General features: G+C 32.3%; 1 long non-coding RNA gene and 3 other non-coding genes across 8 annotated transcripts; 1 reads left to right on the forward strand and 3 right to left on the reverse strand.

Moving 5' to 3' along the window:
• Nucleotides 1-1,073: 1,073 nt before the first annotated feature.
• On the forward strand, nucleotides 1,074-22,400 carry LOC128195444 (uncharacterized). Of its 5 annotated transcripts, none has more exons than XR_008246987.1 (3): nucleotides 1,189-1,342; nucleotides 2,113-2,404; nucleotides 22,386-22,400. It is a non-coding gene; the product is annotated as an uncharacterized LOC128195444 (long non-coding RNA). The 5 variants fall into 5 exon arrangements; XR_008246984.1 differs by lacking the exon at nucleotides 22,386-22,400 and adding an exon at nucleotides 8,870-9,389; XR_008246985.1 differs by lacking the exon at nucleotides 22,386-22,400 and adding an exon at nucleotides 2,955-4,831.
• Nucleotides 6,788-6,869, reverse strand: LOC128195673 (small nucleolar RNA SNORD24). Its single transcript, XR_008247470.1, has one exon. It is a non-coding gene; the product is annotated as a small nucleolar RNA SNORD24 (small nucleolar RNA).
• On the reverse strand, nucleotides 6,969-7,044 carry LOC128195695 (small nucleolar RNA R12). Its single transcript, XR_008247491.1, has one exon. It is a non-coding gene; the product is annotated as a small nucleolar RNA R12 (small nucleolar RNA).
• LOC128195700 (small nucleolar RNA snoR1) lies at nucleotides 7,389-7,488 on the reverse strand. The gene has a single exon (XR_008247496.1). It is a non-coding gene; the product is annotated as a small nucleolar RNA snoR1 (small nucleolar RNA).
• Nucleotides 22,401-26,022: the final 3,622 nt, after the last annotated feature.

Raw genomic sequence — 26,022 nt, forward strand, 5'->3', positions numbered from 1 at the left:
AAAGATAAAAGTAGTATGTTGAATCTAACAACCTAACAATTTTAAAAAAAATACAAAAAAGGACAAATTATCATTACCTGCTCATCATATACCCTCCTCTCAATCTTATATTTCAAATTAGTGTAGTTGGAGTCCTCAAAAGTTAGCAAATATCACTAACTAAACAACTCTTAGGTGATATAATTTTATATAATTATTTAAATTATATAAATCAATCAATAATTTTATTTTTTAAATTAAATTTCTAGAATTTAATTATATAAAATTGTATATTATGAAGTTATTAAAGTTTTAAATGGTGTAATTAAGTTATATTTATATTATTTAAATAGAAAATAAGTTGTTTATGGTTTCGAAGAGAAAGCAAAAAAGAGTCCTGAAGTTTTAGACCGAAACCAAACTCACCATTTGAAACTATACAAACTCACATTCTTCTATGTCATAAACTTATGTGTATATAATATAATGGTTCATTAGAGCACTTTAGATGGAACGCATAAATTAATTAATTGAAATTATTGAATGATTAATTTTGAATGGAAAGTGAAATAATACAAAATGGATAAACTTTGTTGAATACAAAACTAAATGTTTTAGTAGAAAAACGAATCTTAATTGTCCCTCTTCAATGCCACCTAATAATAAAAACTATATAATTATTAATACGAAATAAGAACTTAAGTTATTTTAGCGTTTTGGGTGGCCCTTTTCGACCACGAGAGAATAAAGTAGAATCATGGTTGAAACGTAGACCAAAGAGTATTGGTAAGTCTAATTGAAACTTTGTTCTTAATTTAATAAATTATTATAGGTCTTTTTCTATTTCAATGCTTATTGTTAAAACAGTAGAGTTTCTAGAAACAAAATCCTGCACAAGAATGCAGGTATTCAATAGCGTCAGGCATGACGTTGATTGAAGTAAAGGGCGGCGAGTAATAAACAAAAAACAAAAAGAAAGAGGTTGTTTTGTTAATTAAGAAACCAGTTAATAGAATAATGTAAGGTATAACTTGCCCAAGATGCCATCACCAGAGGTGTCAGATATGACAGCCCAAGAATCAGTATTGTATAATCAGAAAATATATTATGCATTTACTACATGATCAAATTTTTGATAATTGAAAATAAATTATTTTCGATACATTAAAGAAATTTAATATATATATATATATATATATATATATATATATATATTATGATGAATGTTGGAAGACAACTAAATCGAAGGAAGTGACACATGTATTGACAACCAAAGAGGTGGAAACGGAGACTTGTCAAGGTAAACAGGATGGAAAAGACAAATCCAGTAGAGAACATTGGCTTCAAACAACAAAAGAATTAGGTATGTGATCAAACTTCAAGTTTAGGAAATTATGAATTTGTTGTGCAGTAAAATAGTTGTGATAATTGGTATAGTTGAGATTAAATTGCTTGTTGTTCGGGTGAAAAATCAATGGTTATATGTTGTTTGAAGTGTTGATTAATTGAAATATGTTGCTGGTAGTGCAGTCTTTATAAAACAGTGGTTATACATGTTGTTTTTGGGTTAAGAATGCTTGTTGTTTTAAGCTGTTTGGTGCAAGATTTTTGAGTTTGGTATTGGACGTGATGTTTATGTGTTGTGTGGACTAGTTTTTATAATGTTTAGGTTTATGATTAAATGTTTGAAGTTGAAACATGATGGTGCCGTGAATTTTGATGGTTGGAAATTGTTTAGTTTTAAGTTCAGAACCTGCAACATTGAAACTATATAGGGTGTGGTGTGTTTCGAGGTTTATCAGTGTTGTCTTAGTGGTTTTAAGAGTTCTACGTTAAATGAGATTCTGCGTAGTTGTGAACACGGTTAGTTTGTACAGTGACTATAAGGTGGTAGGATTAGACTTGAGCCAATTATTAAGTGTACATACTGATATGGTGTTTGTGAATCATATTGTGATCATAAGGAATGACCAAACCAGTGGTGGAGCGTTAAGGTTTGGTGTGCAGGGTCCAGTGTGTGTTTGTTTTGCCTATTTGGTGTAGATTGTTGTGTTTTAATATGGATGTTTTGTTGGTATGTACTTATGCATGTTTTGTTGCTAATAACGTTTAAAAATCATGTTGTATGTATAGCTGTTTGCGTTGTGATTCTGTGTTTCTGGTTGTGGCCGAGCTGTCCGAGCTGCATGGACGGGTTGAGATGTCCGAGCTGCATGGTTGGGTTGGGCTGTCTAAGCTACGTGACCTTGCAGAGTTGACCTAGAGTTAGGCTAAGAATGTTTCTGTTTGGATTGTATGTTTCTTGGCAGGGTTGAGCGAGAGTTAGGCTAACAGGGATGTTTCTGTTCGGATTGTTCTGGACCTCGATTTGTATGTTCTAAAACTCGGCCAAGAGGTTTCTGACACTAGTCGAGCTATTTGAGAGGTGAGTCATGTAAAATTCGAAGAAAAATAATAAAATAAAATATATAACAAAGGAAAAATAATATAAATTTGGTTTTTTGTTTGTTTGTGGTTTTGTGTTAAAATTGTTGCTACATAAATAAATTGATTTATAGTTTTATTAAAATGTTGTGGTTTGTATGATTTATATAGATATTTTTGTGAGTATTTTTCAATGAAAAGCTTGTAGTCTAGTTGTTATGTTTTGTATTTGTGGTGCATGGGCAAAGTTTCCAAAACCATGTAGGGCCATACAAACTTACACTTCACAATGTTCAATTATCAAATAAAGTATGTCTTGTTGCATTCTTAGTTGTCAAGTCGGTGAGTTTCCCCTCGTAACGTTGATCATCTCTATCAGCTCATGTTTTTCATGATTACCATTGGATCTTCTGAATCGCTTGACCCTCATGTGGGTGTCAAAATGATTCAGGTGTAGGATCGAGTAACTCCACAAAATACACATTCACGCTTTTACTCATTAGCCGTACGGTTTCCTATATTTGTTCTAAGTCAAAGTCATTCTTCATCAGCTCTCCAAACCAATCAGGGGGTATCTATCAAGAAGGACATGGCCGGGGGGTCGTACCACCAAAGAAGGACAGACAATCGGTCACGATTGTGGGATTACCGAACTCGGACAAGATATGACAAATATCATCTTGTCGACAGGATTAAAAGTCAAACGGACGGTTTTAGTAGCAAAGAACTCAGACAAGATATGTAGGGCCATCTTTCTTACGCCTTTATTTTGTGGTGCGTGGGGGCCCAGTAGTGGGATAGCTCATTAAAAAAGAAAACATATAAAAAAAGGCTTAATAACTTATTTTGTCCCCATTTTTGCCCAAATTTATCAATTAGGTCCATCCTTTGAAAAAAGTGTCAAATACGTTCCCACTTCGTAAATTTTGCATCAATAAAGTCCATTTCGTTAAATATAAACAAACAGGGTTAAGGGATTGATGATGTGGCAGAAACAGTATTAACGTGTTATTCTTTAGGTGTATTTGTGTTGATGTGTTAGTGAATTAAAGGTTGACGTGGAAAATAATTCACCCTTCACGCACCATGGTCTTGATTCTTCCATCATTTCATCTTCTTTAACTTTCTCTGCCAAAAAAAAGTACTCATTCTTGCTCTCAGCAACCTCATTCATCACTCCCAGTAACACTCAGATTCATCACCCAGTATCACCACCTTCACTCATACCTTAGAAAATCTCCATCATCCTCATATAATCACCTGCGCATTCAAAACCCAACCAAAATAGAGAAACACCAAACAAAGAACCACCTCCAAATCGAAAACTAAAACTCCATAATCGCTAATCGCAAAAGCAAAACAAAATCAGAAACCCCAAAATGACCAAGAACACAAGAACAAAACTCTTGACCGAGAAATTCCCCAAATCAGAAACCACCTGTTAAACCCCCAAATTACAAAATTGAATCACAAGAATAGGAAAACCCCAAACGTAACAATCATCAAAGTCGTCCTCTTCACGGCTCGACCCGTGTGAAACGCGAGAAACAAGAGCTCCAATTCAAGCCCTAACTTGTAGAGAAGCACATAATCTCAACTCGAGATCGAAACAAAGACTCAAGATTTCCCAAATTTAGAAACCCAATTTCGACAAAACCCCATGGTTTCCATTTTGAATGGCAATGATGCTTCCCCTACAACGAAACCACAGAACCAAAAGAAATTTTTGGCAAAGAAGAAGAGTTCTTGCAAAGCCCTAAATCGAAACCTTCAATCAAAAAGCCTTATTGCCGCAAAGCCACCTGAGAACGGAGGCATCGCACCGCAAATGCAAGCCCGCTCTTCTCCACGATGTTGCCATCAAATAGGGCTTCTCGCATCGCGAAGACGTCGACGATCTTGGCTTGGCCGCGGCGATGGCTTGCGCAGGAAAGCATCGTTGACGGTGTTGACAACCTCGTCAGTAAGTGTTAGAGCTTACCTCAAGTGCGCATGAAGGGAGAAACGCCGTAGTAGCGAGCGGTGTCTCTGGCGATGATCGGTGACGCCGACAATAGTTTTGTCCGACCAAAGGGAGGCACGACAGCGTTGAAGGGCAAAGCTTCTGCTAATGAAGGTGGAGAAGAGACCTTCGTTTCTAAAAAAGAAAAAAAAAAAGAAACCCTAGAGAAAATAGGACTTAGGCCTAGCCTAGAAAATACAAAGTACATCCTTAAATTATATCTCTGCACCATTTACTAACACAAGCATAAATATACTTACAAAATAACACGTCTTCTGTCATATCATAAATCTCTTAACTCCGTTTATTTGTATTTAACGGAAGAGACTTCATTGATGCAAAATTTACAAAATAAAGATGTATTTGACACTTTTTTCAAACATTTAACGTAATTGACAGAGCAAAATTGAGAACAAAATAAACTATTAAGCTTAAAAAAATCATGTAATAATCTTTAAGATAATTCTTGTTTCCGTAGTTTTTAAAAAATAAAAAAGATAAATAGATAATTCACAAATAACTAAACAATTATAACTCTAAAATATGTATAAACCACCAATAATGATTATGTAAAATTCAAATGTCAAATTTGCTTTACAACTTACTTCTTATAATTATTAAAACATTATATGCGGGGTTATTTTTCACTATCAGTATAGAAATTTTTTTTATCAAATATATCAATATATACAGATTTTGGCATTTAAAAAATACGACTTTTATAAAAATTGACACTCATAGTACCGACTTCTATCACAACTATCATATATATATATATATATTTTTTTTTTTCTGCAATCCTGTTTATAGCATACGATTAAATATTTTTTACCTTCTATAGTAGTTTTTATGTTTTTTCAAAATCTTATATATAAACTTATCTTCTAATTTTAATGAATTTCTAAACAAAATTCATGCTTTCTTTAAATTTTTATACAATCATCATACATTTGTTTTTATATTCCTTATTTTGAAATATTCTTTACTAAATTAATTAATAAATTAAATTTAATCTTGAAAGTTTTTATGTATTTTTTAAATCTTATATATAAACTTCTCTTCTAAATTTTATGGATTTCTAAACAAAATTCATGTTTTCTTTAAATTATTTTTCAATCATACATTTTTTTCTATATTCTTTACTAATTTAATTCATATATTAAAAACAATATTGTATTACTTTTAATCTTAAAATTTTTTGTTATATTATATATATATATATAATAATTTTGCTTACTAACTATAATTTTTTTAAAATATCCGATTAAAAATCTCACAGTGGCTTCTCCATATTTAAATTAAATTATATTACAATTTAATATTACGTTTTAAAATACATTTATTTTACTACATTATAACTTTTATAATTTTTAAACATTAATTATATAAATTATTCACAATTTATAAACATCTCTACAATTAAATATAACATTACAAAATAATATTTTATAATACTTTTATAACAAAAGTCATTTTGGTCATCTTTATTTTTTACCAATTAAACTAATTTTTAAAATCTATTACTAAATCAAATCATCACCCCCAAATGTAAAAAGATTTTTAATAAAGTTAAATTGTCATAACGATTATTGTTATTAAATAATTAGTTTTCAATATTACATTTATCTTCGTCCATATGAGAAAATTGAGAGAATTAATTTACATATTATTTCTTTATTGTGCAGAACTTCAAAATATGCTGATTTATCCACCACGAAAATTACATTAGATTTTCTCAAGGATATACTTTAAACAGAACTTAGAAATATGAAGTAAAGGAAAATTTCATTTTCTTTCTCTTTCAAATTTCACATAAAGAGAAATGAGAACCTACGGAGGATAGAACCTACGGAGGATATGAAGTAAATGATATGTTTTGTATTCAGAATAATGAACTGGTCTCAAACATTACACATAGGCTACGTCTCCTTACATCAAAGGAAATTCAAATAAAAAAATAATAAAAACCATTCTCAATCTGCAAAATAAAGTGTCACTTGAAAAGCAAAGCACTGTAGAAAAAAAAATCAGAGAAATAACACGGCAAACAAGGATGTGATACATAATAGAAATATAACACATAAATAAAAGTCTATCAAAATGTGATCCAACAAATATTTAGCTGCTTCACTAATATCCCAAAGTATCAGAGGGAAAATACCCAGGGATCGACATTTAGAAAAGCAACACAATATATTTAGCTTCAAGGGAACGAGTCATATGGGAACAGAACAAATCCACACAGACCAGATAGAGAAGCATTCCTTATGTTAATGTTGCAGACCGTGATAGACTTGTATCGCATTGTCAAAGGTGTAAAAACAATTCAAATAACAATACAAAATACACTTTATAAATATCTACATAATGTTTGAAAGTAAGAGCCTCAGAGATCTTGGTGGATAAGAATCATCAAATGGGTGATCCCATCAAGAGTAGCAAATATTTTCTAACATCACGGGCTATCACAAAATAAAAAGTAAAATACATTATAAAATATATCTAAGAATATAACAATGCAATGTGTATAACCAATTCATAGCAGAAATATTTTTGAACATAATGTTGTCAGTAGTAGCTGGTTGTTAAATCACATACAAAATCAGTGGGAATCCGTCTGATTTTATCATCATTCAACATCACATGTTCAAAACCCAAAGATAAATCTAAAAAGTCATTTAAAAATTAAAAATAAATAAAACAAATAAAGATTTGTTCAAATTCTCAAAAGATATTTATCTATCTTGTCACCAAGAAATCCTATCAAGAAATAAGGATACCCGGAGCTAAAGATAGACAACACATATATTAAACATATACATGTCGATTAAAATAATTTTAATATAGCCTAACGATAGATTCATTGACATACCAAATCGACGTGCAAAGAATTGCAATATTAGGCAGAATCTCTAATTGAATAGAATTGAAATTAAAGAAATAATTGAAATAGTAAAAGAACATATCAACCCTAATGTTGTTGGACTCAGAGAGTTGCTTTCTGTGCTCAAAGACGAAACCTTTAGCAAAGATCCGTCTCATACAAGAGGTGTCAGAATAATCAAGCACTCTTCATCTTTGCCCAGGCGAGAAACAACAAATCAAATTTACGAAAGAGCTGCAGAAGGAGAGGAAGGTATTACAAACTAGGGTGTTTGGGAAAAGAGGCTTCGGTTGTTGATCGTAGGATTACACAAGGGATTGTCGTATTTATAGGCCAATTGTTAGGGTTTCAGTTTCTTTTCTTACTATGTTAACATATGGGCTTTTGCGGGCCGGGCCGAGAGCGATCACTCCTTTTGACCATTTTCTTAAGTTTCATGTCCACTATTCAGTTAAGATACTATTTGTTTAAATGGGTACATGGGTTTATTACTTTTAAAAGATTAAATATATTCAAGATATTCAGAATATTAATTTTAAATATTATAAAAAATTAACATTAGTCCTTAAATCTAGTAAAAACAATTTTTTTATTTATCAATAACTGAAAAATATGAATGTGCAATTTATATTTTATTTTTCAGAAATGTATGTTAACATTTACAATTTGTAAAAAATCACTGCATGAAAAGATGTCACATGTATATTAGTTTTTTTATCATCTAAATTTTATTTAATTCTTAAGATTATTTAGTATAATTATAGCAATCAAAGTTATTGAAATGATTATATATTTTGATAAAATAGACCAATTAAATAATTAAATTATACATGAATTATGGTAATATATTTGTATATTTGATAATAATGATAGGATTTCTTTCAATATATAATTATTATTATATAATTGAGTGATAATGTATGAAATAATATAATTCCTAATGAATAAAAGTACACAATTATATTAATAAAAGTAATATTTAAGTGAAATATTTATGATTTGTATGACACCTCTAATTGTTTCATTAACTAATATCTATACCATGCAATGTGGGGGCTTAATTATTATCATATAATTGAGTGATAATGTTTGAAATACTTGTTATAATTCCTATGAATAAAAGTACATAATTATATTAACTAAAGTAATATTTAAGTGAATTATTTATGATTTTATGGAACCTCTAATTATTTCATTAACTAATATCTATACCATGCAATGCAAGGATTTCTCTTAAAAAAATTATTTGATGTTAATTATTTTGTTAAATATTTTATTTTATTAGACAATGTAAAATAGGAATTTATTAAATTATTAATAAATTATTTGTTAATATTTCTCCTTTTTTTTGTTATGAATTATTTATGTATCATATAAATTTTAAATGATAAAATTTAATTGAATATTTTATTAATATTTGCTAATAAGTTATTGAATAAAGAAAAGAAAACTGAAATTTGGAATGTATTTTAAAATAATAAAAAGTATTATATTTATTAAGTATTATAAAAGAATACAAGGATTAGGGATATAGGGTTTGGGTGGGCACCAAAGCTGATGAAGGGATTTCTTTGTTGTAGTGAAATGAAAGGTGAGAGTGGAGGAAATGGTTGGATGCGAAGGTCAATTGGTTCGGGAAAGTCGCAAAGTTGTGGATCATCTTCACGATTACCATCCAAATTGTGTGGTTGTGGTGAAACATTGTTGCTTTTGAAGGCAACTACTGTGAAGAACAAAGGAAGAATGTTTTATAGATGTAGAAATTGGCAGTAAGTGATTAAATCTTTCAGTTCATGTGCTGAATTTTGTATTAATCGTGTGTTATTTTGATTGCAAAGTAATTCAAGTTGTAATTACTTTGAATGACATGATGAAGGAGTTTCTGAAATTGAAAGAAGCTTTGAAAGAAAACGTGAAGAACTTGAAATGTGTTTGGAAAATGAAAAACTTGTACTGGATCTAAGGAAGAAGAACGGCAAGCTGAAAAGGAAATTAGAACAAGAGAAGAAAGTTGGGAAAATGATGTTAGTGTTGTTTGTTTTGTCATGGGCGTTAACAATTTTCTTTTGTATTATGTTTTTGTTGAAGATGAATTGCAATTAAGAATTATGGTTGAATAAATGAGGTACTTGAGTTTGTCTCCAAATTTTGCTTGACTAAATTCTCCAAATAATTTACTTGTGTTGCCACTTGATGATTAACTTTTTTTCCCTTTAACATTCCACCACTATTACTGGACTTTTGTTGTATGTTAATAAAGAAAACATTGGGAAGCATAAGAAACTAGAAGCAGGCATTAATCCTTGGAGAATCAAAGATAGTTCTCTAAGTAAATGAAAAAACTAGAAGCAGGCATTAAGAAACTACAGAGCCTTCACGCCTAACTAACATTAGCTGAAAACCTTCAGGAAATTTTCCATGCTTACAGAAGACATTAAGTCATCACTAAACATTTTTAAACAACCAATGACAAATAGTTAACACTTAATTTTTTTCAACTGTCTTTCACTTTTTACTTTTAAGAATTAACCGAAGGTAGCATTTTTAGCATTCAACTCATTAAAATTAATCATAAACAACTGCTCATTGTAACACCCCTTATAGGAAATATTAATAATAATATTAATAATCTTGAAGCATGAATCTTATGAAAGTGTTTTTTTTTAAATATACCACACATAAACAAACCATACACACATCATAAGTTCATACATTACAACAAACCAAATCTTAATTGTTTCTTAAAATAACAAAATCAAACGAACATAAATAAGAAAACATTATAAAAATCCCAACAAGTTTTATTTCCCGTCTCTCTCGAAGAGCTATTCCAATCCAGCTTTATCTGCAATACCATCTACTCCCGTACAAGTACGATCATCGTAGGTGGAAACCACAACCACAACATGCAAGGGTGAGTAACCAGAAGTATCACATCATAAACCCATTTCATATAAACTATAACAATTTCCATGATTTAATATAAATCGACACACATGACATTGCAGACTAGTCTTTCATAAACTATTGTCGTTTACTTGTAATTCGTCGTCATAACCTGTTCTCAATAACAGGCGATTCGAGTCGTCTTCCATCGCGACTTCAGACCTATCTCCCCGACTCCTCAAGGACTAACGAGTAAAAACATCGATATTACGCGTAACGATGCACTATACTCAACACGAGCCGAAGTCATTGGGCGAGACATTCACCTTCTCGCGCAGAAGAAGGTGACACTCGAATCTCAGTCTCACGCGAGACTAGCAAAAATGCTCAAAAGACAAACGGAGTTACAAGTAAATAACATAGTGTATGTACCTCCTCCAAATAAACGTGCTCAATCACGAATTCATACATATTCTCAATAACATGTATAAATAAACCAACAATAGACCAAGATAATAACCAACAATTCTCAATAATTGTTTTAAAATAATACCAAAGAAATTAACCAACAATTCTCAATAATTGTTTAAAAGAGAGTTTTTTTTTTTACTGGTGCACCCCTTGAAATTGCTAAGTTCACACCCCTGTCTTCAAAACAGAATTTCTGGGCACACCCTGACATGACGGAGTTCACACCTCTATCTATTAAGACAAATTTTCTGACACACCCCCTATAATTACGAAGTTCACATCTCTATCCACTAAGACAGAATTTCTGAAGTACCCCTTAAAATTACTGGATTCACACCCTGTCTACTAAGATAAAATTTCAGATGCACCCCTGGAACTACTAAGTTCACAGTCCGACCCATATTCCAACATTTCTACAACACCCTCTTATTTTCCTAAGTTCACCCCCTATAATTTAAAATAAAATAAAACATTATTTCTCCATGGTGGGGCCTACGCGGGTCCATCTAAATTCCTAAACTTCTCTTATTTTCTCTCTCTTGTTATGTAACGTCATATCCACCCCATTTTCATTCTTCTTCTTTTCTTCCACCTTTAAAATCAACTTCTTCCTTCTCTTTCTATTTTTAATACCAAAATCTCACCACTTTACGTAAAACATGTACCCCTCCCTTTCTTCTCCTTTTAGTTCATTCTTCTCACACAACTTCAACTTCTCCAAAACTACACTTAGAAACCTCTAACCCACAACTACCACTATTACTATCCATCATCTCCTCTTTCTCCAACTAAACCTAAACCATTCTTTTTGTTCTCTCTTGATTTTACTTAAAGTCACCATGCTAACTCTCCACCTCTCTCTTTTCTTCTGTTTTTCAAAAGAACCCAACTCTCATTTCTACTCCTTTTTCACGTAACCACTCACTCTTCTTCTTTTATTTTTTTTTCAAAGCTTCATGTACAACCCCTCTATGCCCTTTTTCCATTTCCACTAAAACCCAACTCTTAGTTTTTCTTCCCATCTTTTACGTAAGACCCATACAACTAAACAACCCCTATTTACTTTTTTTTTTATTAGGTTTCCTCTTCTTTGCACACAATTACAAGATCCACACACTCTCATTCTCTTCCTCTAACTGGAAGAGAAAACTCTAGTCACCCACCCATCACACTTTTGGTTAAAAAGTGTGGGAATGTGTTCCTCAACAACCCATCTCCCATTTATTGCAAGGTAAAGAGTTCAAGGAAAAATATATACAACCATGGATTAAGCATAACCAAAGGAATAATCATACACTTAGCAACCCCATGAAACCAAAGCATGCATACCTTAAAACAATTATAAGTTCCCAAAATAAACATGGATAAACTACCCTTCATGCCACACAACACGTAAAATCCCATGCATCCATATAAACATAGATACAACTATAAACCCATTCCACACAAATAATATATTCCCAGGCTTCCCCCCTTACCTCTAGTTCCAGTGAGTTTCCACAACCGTTTGAGGTTCAAAGCAAAGACCAAGATGGCTTCCTTTCCTTGCGTAGCAACAGTGCTTCCCACAATTCAAAACTACCCTTCGAACCTATGATTTAGCATAGTATGTATATTCCTCCATTCTCTCACATAGACTAAGTTTATATAAGAAAATGGTAGGTTCTCCTCTAAGTCAAAATTCACGTTTTTAATAGCTTAACTATATGATTCCTACTTAACCCTATAATCTATCCAAATCCCTACAAAACAAAAGAAGCCAAGCTATGGAAACACATTTCAACACCTACTGTCGACACTGTCACTTTCAGAAACTCAATTCATGTCAAAAAGAGGAAACACAAATACAAAACCATGCTCTTTCCATTTTACTACCTTACGTAAACTACTTCTCACACCATCCAACTTTTCTTTTCTTTTTCTTTATAATAACATTTCATCTTCCAACCTCACGGTCCCACCTTTTTGTCCTTTTCTACATATAATATTATTCATTATTTCATACTACATTAGGTCCACTTCTTCCCATTTCACGTAAATGCCTAATAGCCTAATAGCTTAATACCAACACTCTTTTTCCAACAAAAAAATGGCTTTCTCTTTCCATCATTTATTATTATAGGTCCCTTAAAAGAAAACTCACAGAGGCATGCACCACAACATAATACACCCTTCCTTAAACCAAAGAGTTCTCCCACTTCTCAATTTATTCTTTTTGTCATCCAAAAGCTAAGGCATCAGTAAAAGTATTTTCTAAAATTAAGATAACATTAGTTCTAATTAATTTATTTTATTCACTTTCTTAATATTTTCATTACACAAACATATCATAATTAATTATTTAGTAACACAAAATATAGTAAAATAAAAGTATATTTTTATTTTACACAAGTCTTACACTCATGGTTCACCCACTTCCATCTCCCGGATCTGGAAATCTGAACTAAGCAGAGTTTGCCTGCTAAAATTGACTAAGCAGAGTATCTGTAAATCTGAACTTGGAATAAATAAAGTTAACTTGGCATAATGCAAAGATGGAATACAACAAGAAGCAGGATATAATATGAAGTGGTCCCATACTATTAAATAAGATAAGTAAGTTAAGTGGTCCCTTATCACTGACAAAAAGTATTGTAATAACAGTACTAAAATAAGTTAAGTGGTCGTTTACAATTACATATGATGGTAGATGTTAAAAGCAACCACTGTACCCACTACTATTGTTCCCTAAGTGGATGAGTGTGACTTACAAAATACATTAAAATAAACGTTTGGCTACAATAAATCTTCAATTGGTACTAGCTTGGGACCCTAGATGTTGTGCAACCAGTAGTCGTGAGGATGTTCTTCTTCCACCTTGGTGACTTGATGCAGGCCCTGCTCCACTGCCACTTTGAGGTCGTCCTAGTTGAGAAGTCCCTATTCTTGATGTTCCTCCACCTTGTGACGTTGATGGAGCTAGTTGGGCTTGAGAACCTCCTGCAATGGGAGTTGCCCTTGTGCTGCCAGATCCTCCTGCACTTGAAGTGCTCCTTGTGTTCTGTAAATGGAAGTAAGCGACATTGCAATTATCATAGTGAAAATAATTATGAATGTGTAAATAAGTGAAGTTGTAAAAGAGTGATTTTGTACCTTTTTCTTTCCCCTTTTACATGTTCTTACATTATGATCAAATTCAATGCAGCTGCTACACTTCATAAAAAGATTCTTCTTTGACAATTTATATTACTCACATATTCATCAGCCTCCCTTCTTCTTAGTTTTTTAGGCCTCCCAGGGGGTGTTTTATAAATTGGAGGCAGTAGTGCACCAGATTCATAAGTAGACCACAGTTGTTGTCCATTGATTGGAATAGTTTCAGGGCCATAACAAGTTTCATAAGCCTCTTTCTTGTAATAAGGATGTACATAGTCTTCAGGGTTTTCTACTTTGTAATTTATGGCAGCCACAGCGTGCCTGCAAGGTATTCCTACCAAATCTCAAAAGTAACAACTACATGAATGGTTACTTAGGTCATCTACAAAGTTATCCATTGTAAACCCGTGAGTGACTTCAAATTTTGTAGCCCCTACCCAAGTTGGAATCCAATTTCCACTCTTCTCTACTTCCATATCAAGCCTATTTCGTGGTTTAGGCATCACAACTCCTGTATATGTCTTTGCTTTTTCTCTAAGTGTTGCAAACCTACTCATAATGTAAGTTCTAAGCCATTCCATCATAGTTATGAAAGGTTTGTCTCTAGCTAGTAAAATTGTACTATTAAATGACTCAGACAAATTATTTATCAAGACATCGCATCTAGGATAACTACTGAATGCATGTTTACACCAACACTTAGTTGGAATAACTAGCAACCAATTGTAAGCATCAATGTTAACATTTGACAACTCACCCATTTTCTTTTCCCAGTCCTGTTGAAATGTGGCCTTGGCAGCCCCCATCATAAGATCTCTAATAAGCCTTCCTCCACCAAAACACAAAAGGTCTTGGTCAATAGTAAATAATGTCACTGCTACGAAATAAAAATAGGAAAACATTAAAATGAAAATACCTTTTGTTGATCAGAAATGAAAACCCAACATTGATAATCAATGCCCCCAATATCATCCAGAAGTAGTGTCAAAAACCATCTCCAGCTTTCTTTGCATTCATTTTCAACCACAGCAAAAGCTAGTGGGAAATATTGGTCATTGGGGTCTCTGCCCACTGCCACCAACAACTGACCACCATATGTTGTCTTCAGATGACAACCACCTACCCTATGAAGGGCCTGCAACTTCCTAAGAAGCCTTGCTTACTGCCCTCTAAACACATATAAAATGACCCAAATCTTGGTAGCAAACTTGGTTGGGGTTGATTCACTTTAATTTTAAAGGTTCCAAACTTCATTCTTAGCAATTCACCCACATAATCATATAGACGACCATATTGTCGTTCTCCATCACCAACCAAAGAATCCAAAGCAATTTGCTTGGCCTTTCTAGCTTTCCAAGCAGTTATTGTAACACTGAATGACTTCTTAATGTCATTAATGATTTGGTTGACTGTCATGTTAGCCACATTTACAAACCTGTCTACTAATACTTGTGCAATCCAGTTTACATTTGAATTTTTGTTTCCGAAAACCCTTCCACAACTGTGTCGTCCAACCAAGGTTTTGACCCTAAATGTTTGCTTTCCTCTTACCTTGCTAGCCATAATAAGAAAACCACATTTGTTTTTACAAACTGCCCTTACTCTGTTCAGGTCATTCTTCATAAACTTAACCTCTTTTCCATGTAATACACTATGCTCCATTAGTGCATTTTTAAATTCCTTTAATGAACATAACTTCATCCCCAATTCGAATCTGAAGTTCTTGTTCATATCATCTTTTCTATACTTTTTAAAGTTTCCCTTTTTCAACCTCACATCCTCATCACTATCTACATTTGAATCCAATTCTTCACGATTGTATTCTTCATTGATGTCATGATCTCCAACTTCTTCATTCATTATAAATGAACCTTCCCCAACATTACCTCTTCTAGTCACACGTTTCTTCTTTTTTTTCATTGCATTCCACCTATCCAAAACTGGATTAATGTTTCTACGAACTTGGTCCACCCTATCATGCTCAACACCAAACACATCATCATCATTAGTCATTCTGTCTTCTTCACTGTCATCCAGACATTCTTTAGCTGAAGCTTCTACTTCCCCCTCAACCACATTCCCCCCTTCCTCTTCTTCACGAAGATAATCATGTTCATCACCACCATCACACTCTTCTTCTTCCTCACCCATTTCAACCTCTTCCTGTTCATCACCACCATCACACTCTTCTTCTTCCTCACCCATTTCAACCTCTTCCTGTTCATCACTAACATCACACTCTTCTTCTTCCTCACCCATTTCAACCTCTTCCCATTTGTCACCACCATCACACTCTTCTTCTTCCTCACTCATTTCAACCTCTTCCTGTTCATGACCACCATCACACTCTTCCCTTTCCTCACCCATTTCAACCTCTTCATGTTCCTCACCACCATCACACTCTTCCTCACCCATTTTAACCTCTACAGCCACATTAACATGTGAACCCTGTTGCTCAACACATTCACCCTCTTCTACAGCACCATCACCCTCTTCCAGACCCATTCCACCCTCTTCTACAATCTCAGCCACTTCTTCCTCATGTAAATTAACCTCTTCGTCACCCACTTTGGAAACCACTTCCTTCTCTTCCACTTTTACTTCATCTGCCACTTCACCACAACTAAGAAAGTGAACTTCCACTACCTCACCAGGAACATGTTGAACATAGATTTCTACCTCTTTCTTATTCTCCTCTGCATATTTAGCCAAGTATAGTGCTTCCCTGTCATCACGCAATAATCTTACATTATTCACCAGCCTTTGTTTCGACCCCTTCCACCATAGTTTGAAGTTTGCATCATACTTAAATTCTTTAACTATTCCAACTGCTTCAAAATATGACCAACGATCCGGATCAAGTCCTTTGATCACGTGTATCTCTCCTCCAACATATTGTAGCCCCTTATTACTAACAAACTTCCCCATGTGATGCAAACAAATGTCGAAAACCATTTCTAGACCTACATTCAGACATCAACGCTTTATGCCCAAATTGCAACAACCATAACCGAAAAAGAAAAACAATAGCTTAGCTTACCTTTACGCTTGTCTTTCACACTCATTGTTTCTTTCACGAGCACCGCAAGGACTACCTAGATAGAATGCTTCGAGTGGAAGGTTTCGAGTATAATGCTTGGAGTACAATGCTTCGAGTAAAACTACTTTTGCCCAATTGAAAAAATAAACTTTGCCCAATTAAGAACCCTAATTGTTAATCTGATTTCAATCAACGTGTCAATCACTTAATCTCATTTCAAAACTTAAACAACCAATGTGGCAGAGAGTGAACAGGGTAGCTGGCATAAAACGTGGCCTCACCGTTTGCCACATCTACTAAAAGTTAACGCCGTCCAATTTTAAGGACTAATAGTAAGAGTTTCAAAACTATGAGGACTAAAAACCATCAAAGTTTCGAGTAGAGACTAAAACCAAATTCGTGTGATACTTAAGGGACAAAAACATATTTAACCCTAAAAGAAAAGGTTTTGAAAGGATAGAGGAAATTTTGAAAAAATAGTATGGAAAACATATTACTTTGTTGAGAATCAGAAAAGTTTAGTGGGTTGAAAAAAAAAATTAAAGGTAACTTTAAAGTAAATTAATTTTTTGAATGCATTATTACTTGAGAAACAACATTTTAATTGTTATTAAAAGTTAACTAGAAATTGTTAAGTTGAATTTTTATAAACTGCATTAGTAATTGATACTTAAATATATGAATTTTATATTATGTGTTAAAGATTTTCAGGTTTTTTGTTATAATTTAGTTACATATAATATTAATTTTACATGAACAAAATTATTTCAAAAATTTCATAATTTATAGTAATAAGTCATAAAATAAACAGGAAAGAAACTGAATTGAAATGTGTTTAATAAGTTAATATTTATAACTATAATTCCTTTTTTACGATTTAGTTACTAATAGCATTAATTAATTTCAAATGATAAAAATTAATTGAATATTTTATTAATTTATAGTAATAAGTCATTAAATAAAGAAAAAAAGGAAATAAACTGAGAAATTCTATTCAATTAATTAAAAAACCAATTAATTCTAATAATATTGTTTGTGTAACTACTACCATTAATAATAATGAAAAAGATTTAAAATCTGTTATTACAATAATATTAATTTTAGATGATAGAAATTATTTGAAAACTTTAATAACTTTTGTAGGAATATCATTTTGAGAGTGTTTAATTATTATAATCATCATACATTTAATATAGATAACCATAAACTCAAACAAACATATATGTTATTTAAGTTATTTAAATATAACTATAACATCAAAATATATATACAAAAAATTTTAAATTTTTAAGAGTTCTATCACACTCAAATACTAAAAGTGTAATTCCAGAGTTTTACAAAAACATATATAAAGTGGACGTTAGAGACAAACATGATATTCATAGAATGTTCTTCACTTGAAGTCATATATAAAGAGATGTACAACTTATTTCAAGCAAAGTTTTGAAAAAGTATGTCTACTCTAACAAGTTGACTTACCTAACGGCTGTTGTGCAAAGAAGAAAGAGAAAGCACGAGTATTAAGACTACAAACTCAATCTAACGGAAAAATATCCATGAAGACTATAAATATAAGATTTCTCGAAAAGAAATTTAAGAGGATAGCTTAACAAGATAACATAGAGAAGAAAAACTTACAACGAAATATTCATCTTGAGAAGCAAAAGAGAAAAATCTCAAGAAAAATAAGATATCTGAAGAGAAGAGAAGAGAAAAAGAGAAAGAGATACTCTCGTACTTCATTGTTATATTACTTACTGTTGTAAGTGAAAAGAGAGAAACACCTGCGAGTGTTTAGATTGTTTTGTATTGTAATCAAATCTTCTCGATGAGAGATATAGTTTGAACAGTTTGTAAGCAATCGTTGATGCAATTCTGAAGAGAATTAGAATACTTACAACTGAACTCCGTTGGAGTTGAGGAATCTTGGAAAGGTTGCTAAATACTAAGAGTGGTTCGATTACTCAAAGGAAATATCGGCTAAGGTTGTTGAGTACCAGGAGTGGTGCTAATACTCAAAGGAAATCTCGGTGGGGTTGTTGAGTCTAAGAGTGGTGTTAATACTCAAAGGAAATCTCAGCGGGGTTGTTGAGTACCAGAAGTAGTGCTAATCTCTGCGGAGGACACTAGACATAGCTTAGTTGGAGCGAACCAGTGTAAAAACTTTTATGCAATTATCTCTTCTCTTACCTAAATGATCTTCTTCTGAAAACCTGCAGTCGCGCTTTATTTCTAAACATAAGAATCTTCCAATCTAATGATCTTAAGTTTAATTATTTTCGAGGTCCCTGTTTATGTAGAAACGTCTCAAATAAACCCTTCTATTTTTTGTTATCTGAATTAGGTCCCTATTCGTGCAAAATTAATTCAATTGTAGTCTTGCAGTCAATTTGAGTAAATGACGTTAAGATTATAGTCACGTGGCATGCTGACTTTGCAAACCTAAGACACGTGGCACATTAAGAATGTTAGTGACATGAATTTTGTTATTTTTAAATTAAAAAAATTGGGATTTCATTAAATCCCTAATTTGAAATATCTAATTTGTCAAAATCCTTAATTAAAGGGTGCTTGAGGTGTTGTTTGAAGTTTTTTACAAAATCACTTTTTCACTCCATGCCACTACGAAATGTTTGTTTCTTGGAACTCCATCTTTGCCGCGTGCGTCCAAAACGACAACCTTGATGACACTTTTCGCTACTTCGCCGCAACGCCAAAGAAGAACGCTGACTCGTACAACGTCGTGATCTCGGGATTAGCGAGGTTCGGACGCGTGAGGGACACATAAAGACTCTTCAAAGAGATGTCACATCCGAATGTCGTGTCGTATACCACCATGGTTGATGCGTATAAGGTGGAGGATGGGATTGAGCGTTGTTCGAAACAATGCCTCGGAGGAACGATGGACTGAGTTGATCAATGGGTTGATGGAGAATGAGTTGTATGAAGAAGCATGGGAAGTGTTTGGGAGAATGCTGCAAAAGAATGATTTGGTGAGGACCAATGATTACTAACCAAAGCTTTGTTTAAAGAGCTCCGATGCAGAGATCACAATCCCTTTAATTAGGGATTTTGGCAAATTAGAGATTTAATGAAATCCCAAATTTTATAAAACCCACGTCACTAACATCCTCAATGTGCCACAATTTAGATTTTTAAAGTCAGTATGCCACGTGTATGAATTTTTAACGTCATTCACTCAAATTAACAGCAAGGGTGAAATTACATATAGTCCCACATTCCCTAGCTCTTTCACCATTCTTCCTCTCCTAAAGCTATATAAGGACTCCTAACTCTTCCTTGTAACACACACTTTGATAGTGAAATAATAGTTGATTTGTATTCATTTGCATGTCTTCTTCGAGATAACAACATTCTCTATGAGTTGTTAGATATTTTATTTGATAATATTTTGTGGTTTGTTATACTTTTAAATTTAGGTTTTACTAAAAATTGTTTATATTTTATTTGTTAATATTTTGTTGTATGTTATACTTATGATTAAAAATTTTACTAAAATTTATTTATATTTCATTTGACAATACTTTTGTAACTCACATTTTTCTTTTGGATTTTTTTAATAATTTTATTAATTATTTATTACTTTTAAACACTTTTAGTATTTCATTTTACTCTTTACAAATCAAATTAATTGTATTTAAAAAATTATAATAACAATATTTAAAAATATATACATATAGACACGACAAAGACAAATTTATTACACGTACTACAATATTACTACACGCTCTATGTTAACACTATAATCACACTGAAAACTATAGTTTGAATATCGACCACTTAATATGAGGTGGAAGAAATTTTTCTTCTCATGTCTCTAATGATTATATGAAAATTATTATTGAGAACAATATAATATGAAGTACAAAGACTAAAATTTATGGAGGGTATTTCACCTTGCACCTCCAACCCTTTCATCTTACACCTCCAAACTTAAAAAAAATGTCAATTTCACCCTTAATTAAAACTACATTTAATTTGTAGAAAATAAAATAAAATCTGGTCAAAGATTTTTAAACAATTTCAGTTCAGTTTTAGGGTTTCTCTCTCCTTCTTTCACTCTTAAATTTCATTGCTTGCTTTCTTCTCTCCAACACTTACACTTCCTCTTCAGAAGCTTTCTCTTCTTAATTTCATTTCTCCTTCTTATTTTCATTTCTCCTTCTTATTTTCTCTCTACACAGATACATATTTTCCTTTTTAATGAAATATTATGAATTTATATTATATAAAAATTTGAGTTAATTAAATTTAATTTCAAATAAATATTTTTGTTTATAATTATTTAATAATAGTTAAAATTTGTATAATTTTTTAGAAATTTAAGTTTTTTTGTTTGTAATAATATATTATTTAATTTTATAATATATACAAATTTTTTAACAAAATAAAAACTAATACAATAAATTAAAAATTAATAATTAAATTATAAAATCATAAACTAATATAATAAATTATAAATTTATAAATAATATAATAAACTTAAAAATAATTTAAATAACTATAAATATTCATTTTTTATATTATAAAAATTAAACATTTAAAATGCATTTTTGATATTAACAAAATTAAATAATTATAACAAACACTGGTTTTAATAATTAATTATTTACTATATATATACACTATTATAATTACTAAAAATAAATAAATATCTTAATATATGTATATAGATATATAAAGTTTTAGTTAATTTTATGTTATATATTAAAATATCGCCTCTCATCTACATTTATATGTCAAGAAACAAAAAAAAAATTAATCATTTTAAAATAAAATAATTTATATTCTAAACAAACATATTCAATAATTCATATATATGTTAGTAAACAATCTTTACAATTAAGTTAACAACTGGTTTTATTTAATTTTTTATAAAACAAACTTTTTAAAAAGTTGTTATAAATGATAATGAAAAAGCAAATAAGGTAAACATGCATCAAATATGAAAAATAAGCACGTTGTATCGGATATGAAAAATAAGCCCATAACATCGGATATGGAAAATAAACACGTAAACATTTTAAAAAATCTTGTAAAAACGTAAATACAATGTCGATTCTTTTTTCATCCGATGTTGATATCTGATTGTCGATATATGATGTTTTTCATCGAATGTCTTTTCATCAAATATGGATATCCGATGTGCTCTTTATTGTATATCCAAATCCGATAATATAAATTCATGCATCGAAATAGAATTTTCAAAAAACTTCAACGACAATGTGAACTACTAACATAGCACTACCACCTGCTGCCTTCAACCTTAACGTTCAACCTGCCTCTAACACCTCCAAGCCAAAAACTCTCTCAAATTTCTCAAAATTTAACAAATGAGGATGAGAAGAAATGAAATAAAACACTCGAAAAGGTTAAATTGAGTACAAGTGTTTGAAACTATATATTTAACTTTCAAAGCTTCATTCAATTCACTCACAACTGTTTCTATGCTTCATTTAATTCATGTATAGAATTCCTCAACAAAAAGAATTAATTAAACTATCTTATTAATTAGAGGGTATTTATGGAAATTGAAAGTGCAGGGTGAAAGGATTGGAAGTGAGGATGAAACACCACATCAAATCTATCGGTATTCATTGTCATACGAGGTGGGTTACATGCTAATTCTAGTTTCAAAGGATTTTCCAACTAAGAACTTCAATTACTTACTACTTTCCCTAAGAAGGAAGAAAATTGGAAACCATGGAAGCAGGAAAACAATCCAAGGCGTTAATGGAAAAATAGGTTGATGCCAAACTTTCCCTTTAGCTAATATTTTTAGTGTATTTCCTAAAAATTAGCTAGATAGGGAGTTTTACAGTTACATAAAAATTCCAAATATATTATATTTAAATTACTTATTATTTCAAATTTTTTAACTTTTTAAATATTTTATTTAAATAAGAAAAAATTCAAAGTTTTATGTATAATATCATATCTAGGACGAACGGTTGACATCCAAGACTGATCGGTCTATCTATTGTAGTAGCGCTCGTCAACCAGGTCAAACCGAGACAACGCTCGTCAACCAGGTCAAACCGGGACAGCGCTCAGGTCAAACTAGGACAACGCTCAGGTCAAACTAGGTAAAATGATGTTGGGCCACACTTGGGCGAACATTTAAGTTATTGGACTAATATTCCAGCAGAGGATAAAATAATCAAAGATATCTGATTAAAGATATTCATAAAGTTGTTTATGAGCAACCGACCAGTTTTTAAGGTAAATCTGTTTAAGGTAAGTCTGTTTATATTTTATTAGGTTTGTGATAACCTATAAATATAGGGCCAAGACTAAAAGCCAGGTACGTTCTTTTTACGCTCCACTCACGTTCTACTCATGTTCAACTCATACTCCCAAATACTCAATAGTGATAATCATTCACTGAATATTCAATTAAGAGCCAAAGCTCTTCAAATCACACGCCTAACTTGAGCGTCAGAGTGCCTTTTGCAGGTACTCTCCCCCTCTTCCAAGAAGACGACCGAACGATCAAGACTGAAGTCCATCGAACGACCATTACCGAAGGCAACTGAGCGGTCCAGACTAAAGGAAGGCGAGCGACTCATGCGATCCAAGCATTCGAAAACAGGAAAGACACGTCAGAAAAGGTTAGTCTCTCAGTCCTACAAATCCACTGAAACATTTTATAATTTTAATATTTCTTTGAATAAATTTTTTAATTATCACTAGATAGAAAACTATTAAATAGAAGTTAAATACTTCAACCTTCTGAAAACAATCACTAAAAAGTTCAATTGAAAATTTTTGGTTGAATTATACTGAAATAATCTTAAAAATATTAACTATAAAATAATTAATTATAACCTGAACCAATATGGATTAAATATGTTTTTAGTCTCTATACTATCAAGCGAATTTGTTTTTAGTCCCTCTTTCAAAGTAAGGTACATTTTAATCCTCCTCCTTAAGGAAGCTTTGATGTTAGTCCTCCAAAACTAACGGCGTTAAAAACTAGCTGATGTGGCTAACAGTGGTATGCCACGTATTTTTTATTTTCTGACATGTTTCCCAACTTTTCTCCCTCCCTCTCCCTCTGACTCGTTCCTTACATCTTCGTCCCTCTACCACCAAACATAAACTCTCCTTCTCTCACCAGAAAAGATACTGCTATGTTGGTGACGTTTTATTGCAACTATTGTCCCAAAAGACTCAAACAAAGTCTTGTTCACTGTCCCAAAAGACTCATTCCCAATTACCCTTGAGGCATGAAACCCCTTAGTGGCCAAAACCTTTCTTCTTCCTTAAACCACGCCACTTCAGAAAAGAAACATACCCCAAAACCATAAGCACTAGGTAAAAAAAAGCAGGACCAGCTGGCAACACAAAGACCGAACAAAAATCTCTTACCACGATTCTTACTACCCTAAGTGGAATTAGAAGAAATAGAAGTTGAGGAAGAAGGAGAAAGTGGAGGAGGGGGTGGCAGAGGTGGTGGTGTTGGTGACGGAGAAGGTGAAGTTGGTGGAGAGAGAGAAAGAAGGGGTGGTTGAAGAAGAAGGTGCCGGAGGAAGCGACCACGGAGGGGGTGTTTCATTAGCCCTCAACTTTGACGATGATGGTGGGCTTCCTAGTAGATTGCTTCACAATTCGAATTCACGATTCTGGTTTGCTTATGGGAGCAGATTGACGGCGGCGTGAACTAGTTTCACCTGGTGTCGCGGTCGCTGTTCTGGTTTTTAATTTGCAGGGTTTGAGACGCGAGGATGGAGGCGAAGGAGACAAACTGAAGGTGCTCCAGTGACAGCGGCGCCTGGTGACGCGACAAAGGTTGATGGACGAACCTGATTTGGGGGTTCTGTTTGCTTCGAAGGCGTGCTGGATCTGAACTGCAAGAGACGCGATTTTGCAGAGGTGCTTCGGCGGCGCCAATGGCTGCCATGGGGTTTGTTGTTTCCTCGTTGCAGGTTGTGCGATGACGATGGAGGACAATCCCAGCGACGATGCGGCGGTGGAGCGGTGGCGTTGTGGCGATTTTGGTTGTGAGCAACGACGCTGATGGAAATCCTCGCCGGCAATGGCGGTGGTGGAAATCCAACCGCAAGAACGGTGCGTTGCAGGTGAGAGAGAGAGGGAGAAAAGGTCAGAAACACTGACTCAGTGTAAGAAAAAAAAATTGTGTCAGTTTACCGTTAGCCACATCAGCTGATTTTTAACGGTGTTAGGTTTTGAGGACTAAAATCAAAGTTTCCTTAAGGAGAAGGACTAAAATGTACCTTACTTTGAAAGAGGGACTAAAAACAAATTCGCATGATAGTACAGGAATTAAAAACATATTTAACCCATAAATTATAACCTACAAGAGTTGAAAAAGACATCCTTTTTAACATAAAAAAAATCCTAACAGATGTCACTAAAAGAATAATTATGTGAATATTAATTAAAAAAATGCTAATTACTATTTAGGATAGATTATTCTGATCAATGGTGGGAGAAAGCACTAAAAATTATATAAATCAATGTTAATAAAAATAACCATGTTTAATGTCAAAAAATAAACATTCTTAATGTTAAAAAGAAAAAAATCTTAACAAACATTTATCAAACAAAAAATTATTGTTGTCAAAATGGGTCATCTAGTCCAACTTAACTTGACTCACCATAGATTGATTACTTAGTGAACATACTCAATCCGACTCATTTATTAGTAAGCCGAAAAAAATTTAAACTCGGTCTAACCACCACGGATTGGTAGATTAAACTCATTTAATTATAATTTTTTTTCAACTAAAAAAATAACAATATTTCTAATTCAAATCTAAATAAAGGAGAATAGTCTTAAATTATATTTATGACCAATCAAACATAAGATTTTATTCACACAAAACAAAATTATCACACAAACCTGAGTTTCAATATTTTGTAAAATAACTAATTCAACAAAAAATACTTATTAAAAAAATTAAATGAGTTGATGAGTCAACTCAGCTTACTACAGGTTTAACCCAAGTAAATCAAATTCTCAATGAATCAAAGTTTAAAATTGGTTCTTATAAAAAAAAATTCAACTCAATCTATCCAAACCCATGGTGGATGAGGTTAGTTCACAATTCTAAAAATCGACTTTAAAATTAAGACAAAAAGAAAGAATAAATATGAGAAATATATGAATTTCAAAATAAATAAAATAAAAGAACAACTTTCAAATCCCTCTCATAA

This window comes from Vigna angularis, chromosome 2 (assembly GCF_016808095.1).
Source record: "Vigna angularis cultivar LongXiaoDou No.4 chromosome 2, ASM1680809v1, whole genome shotgun sequence".
NCBI classification, from domain to species: Eukaryota; Viridiplantae; Streptophyta; class Magnoliopsida; order Fabales; family Fabaceae; genus Vigna; species Vigna angularis.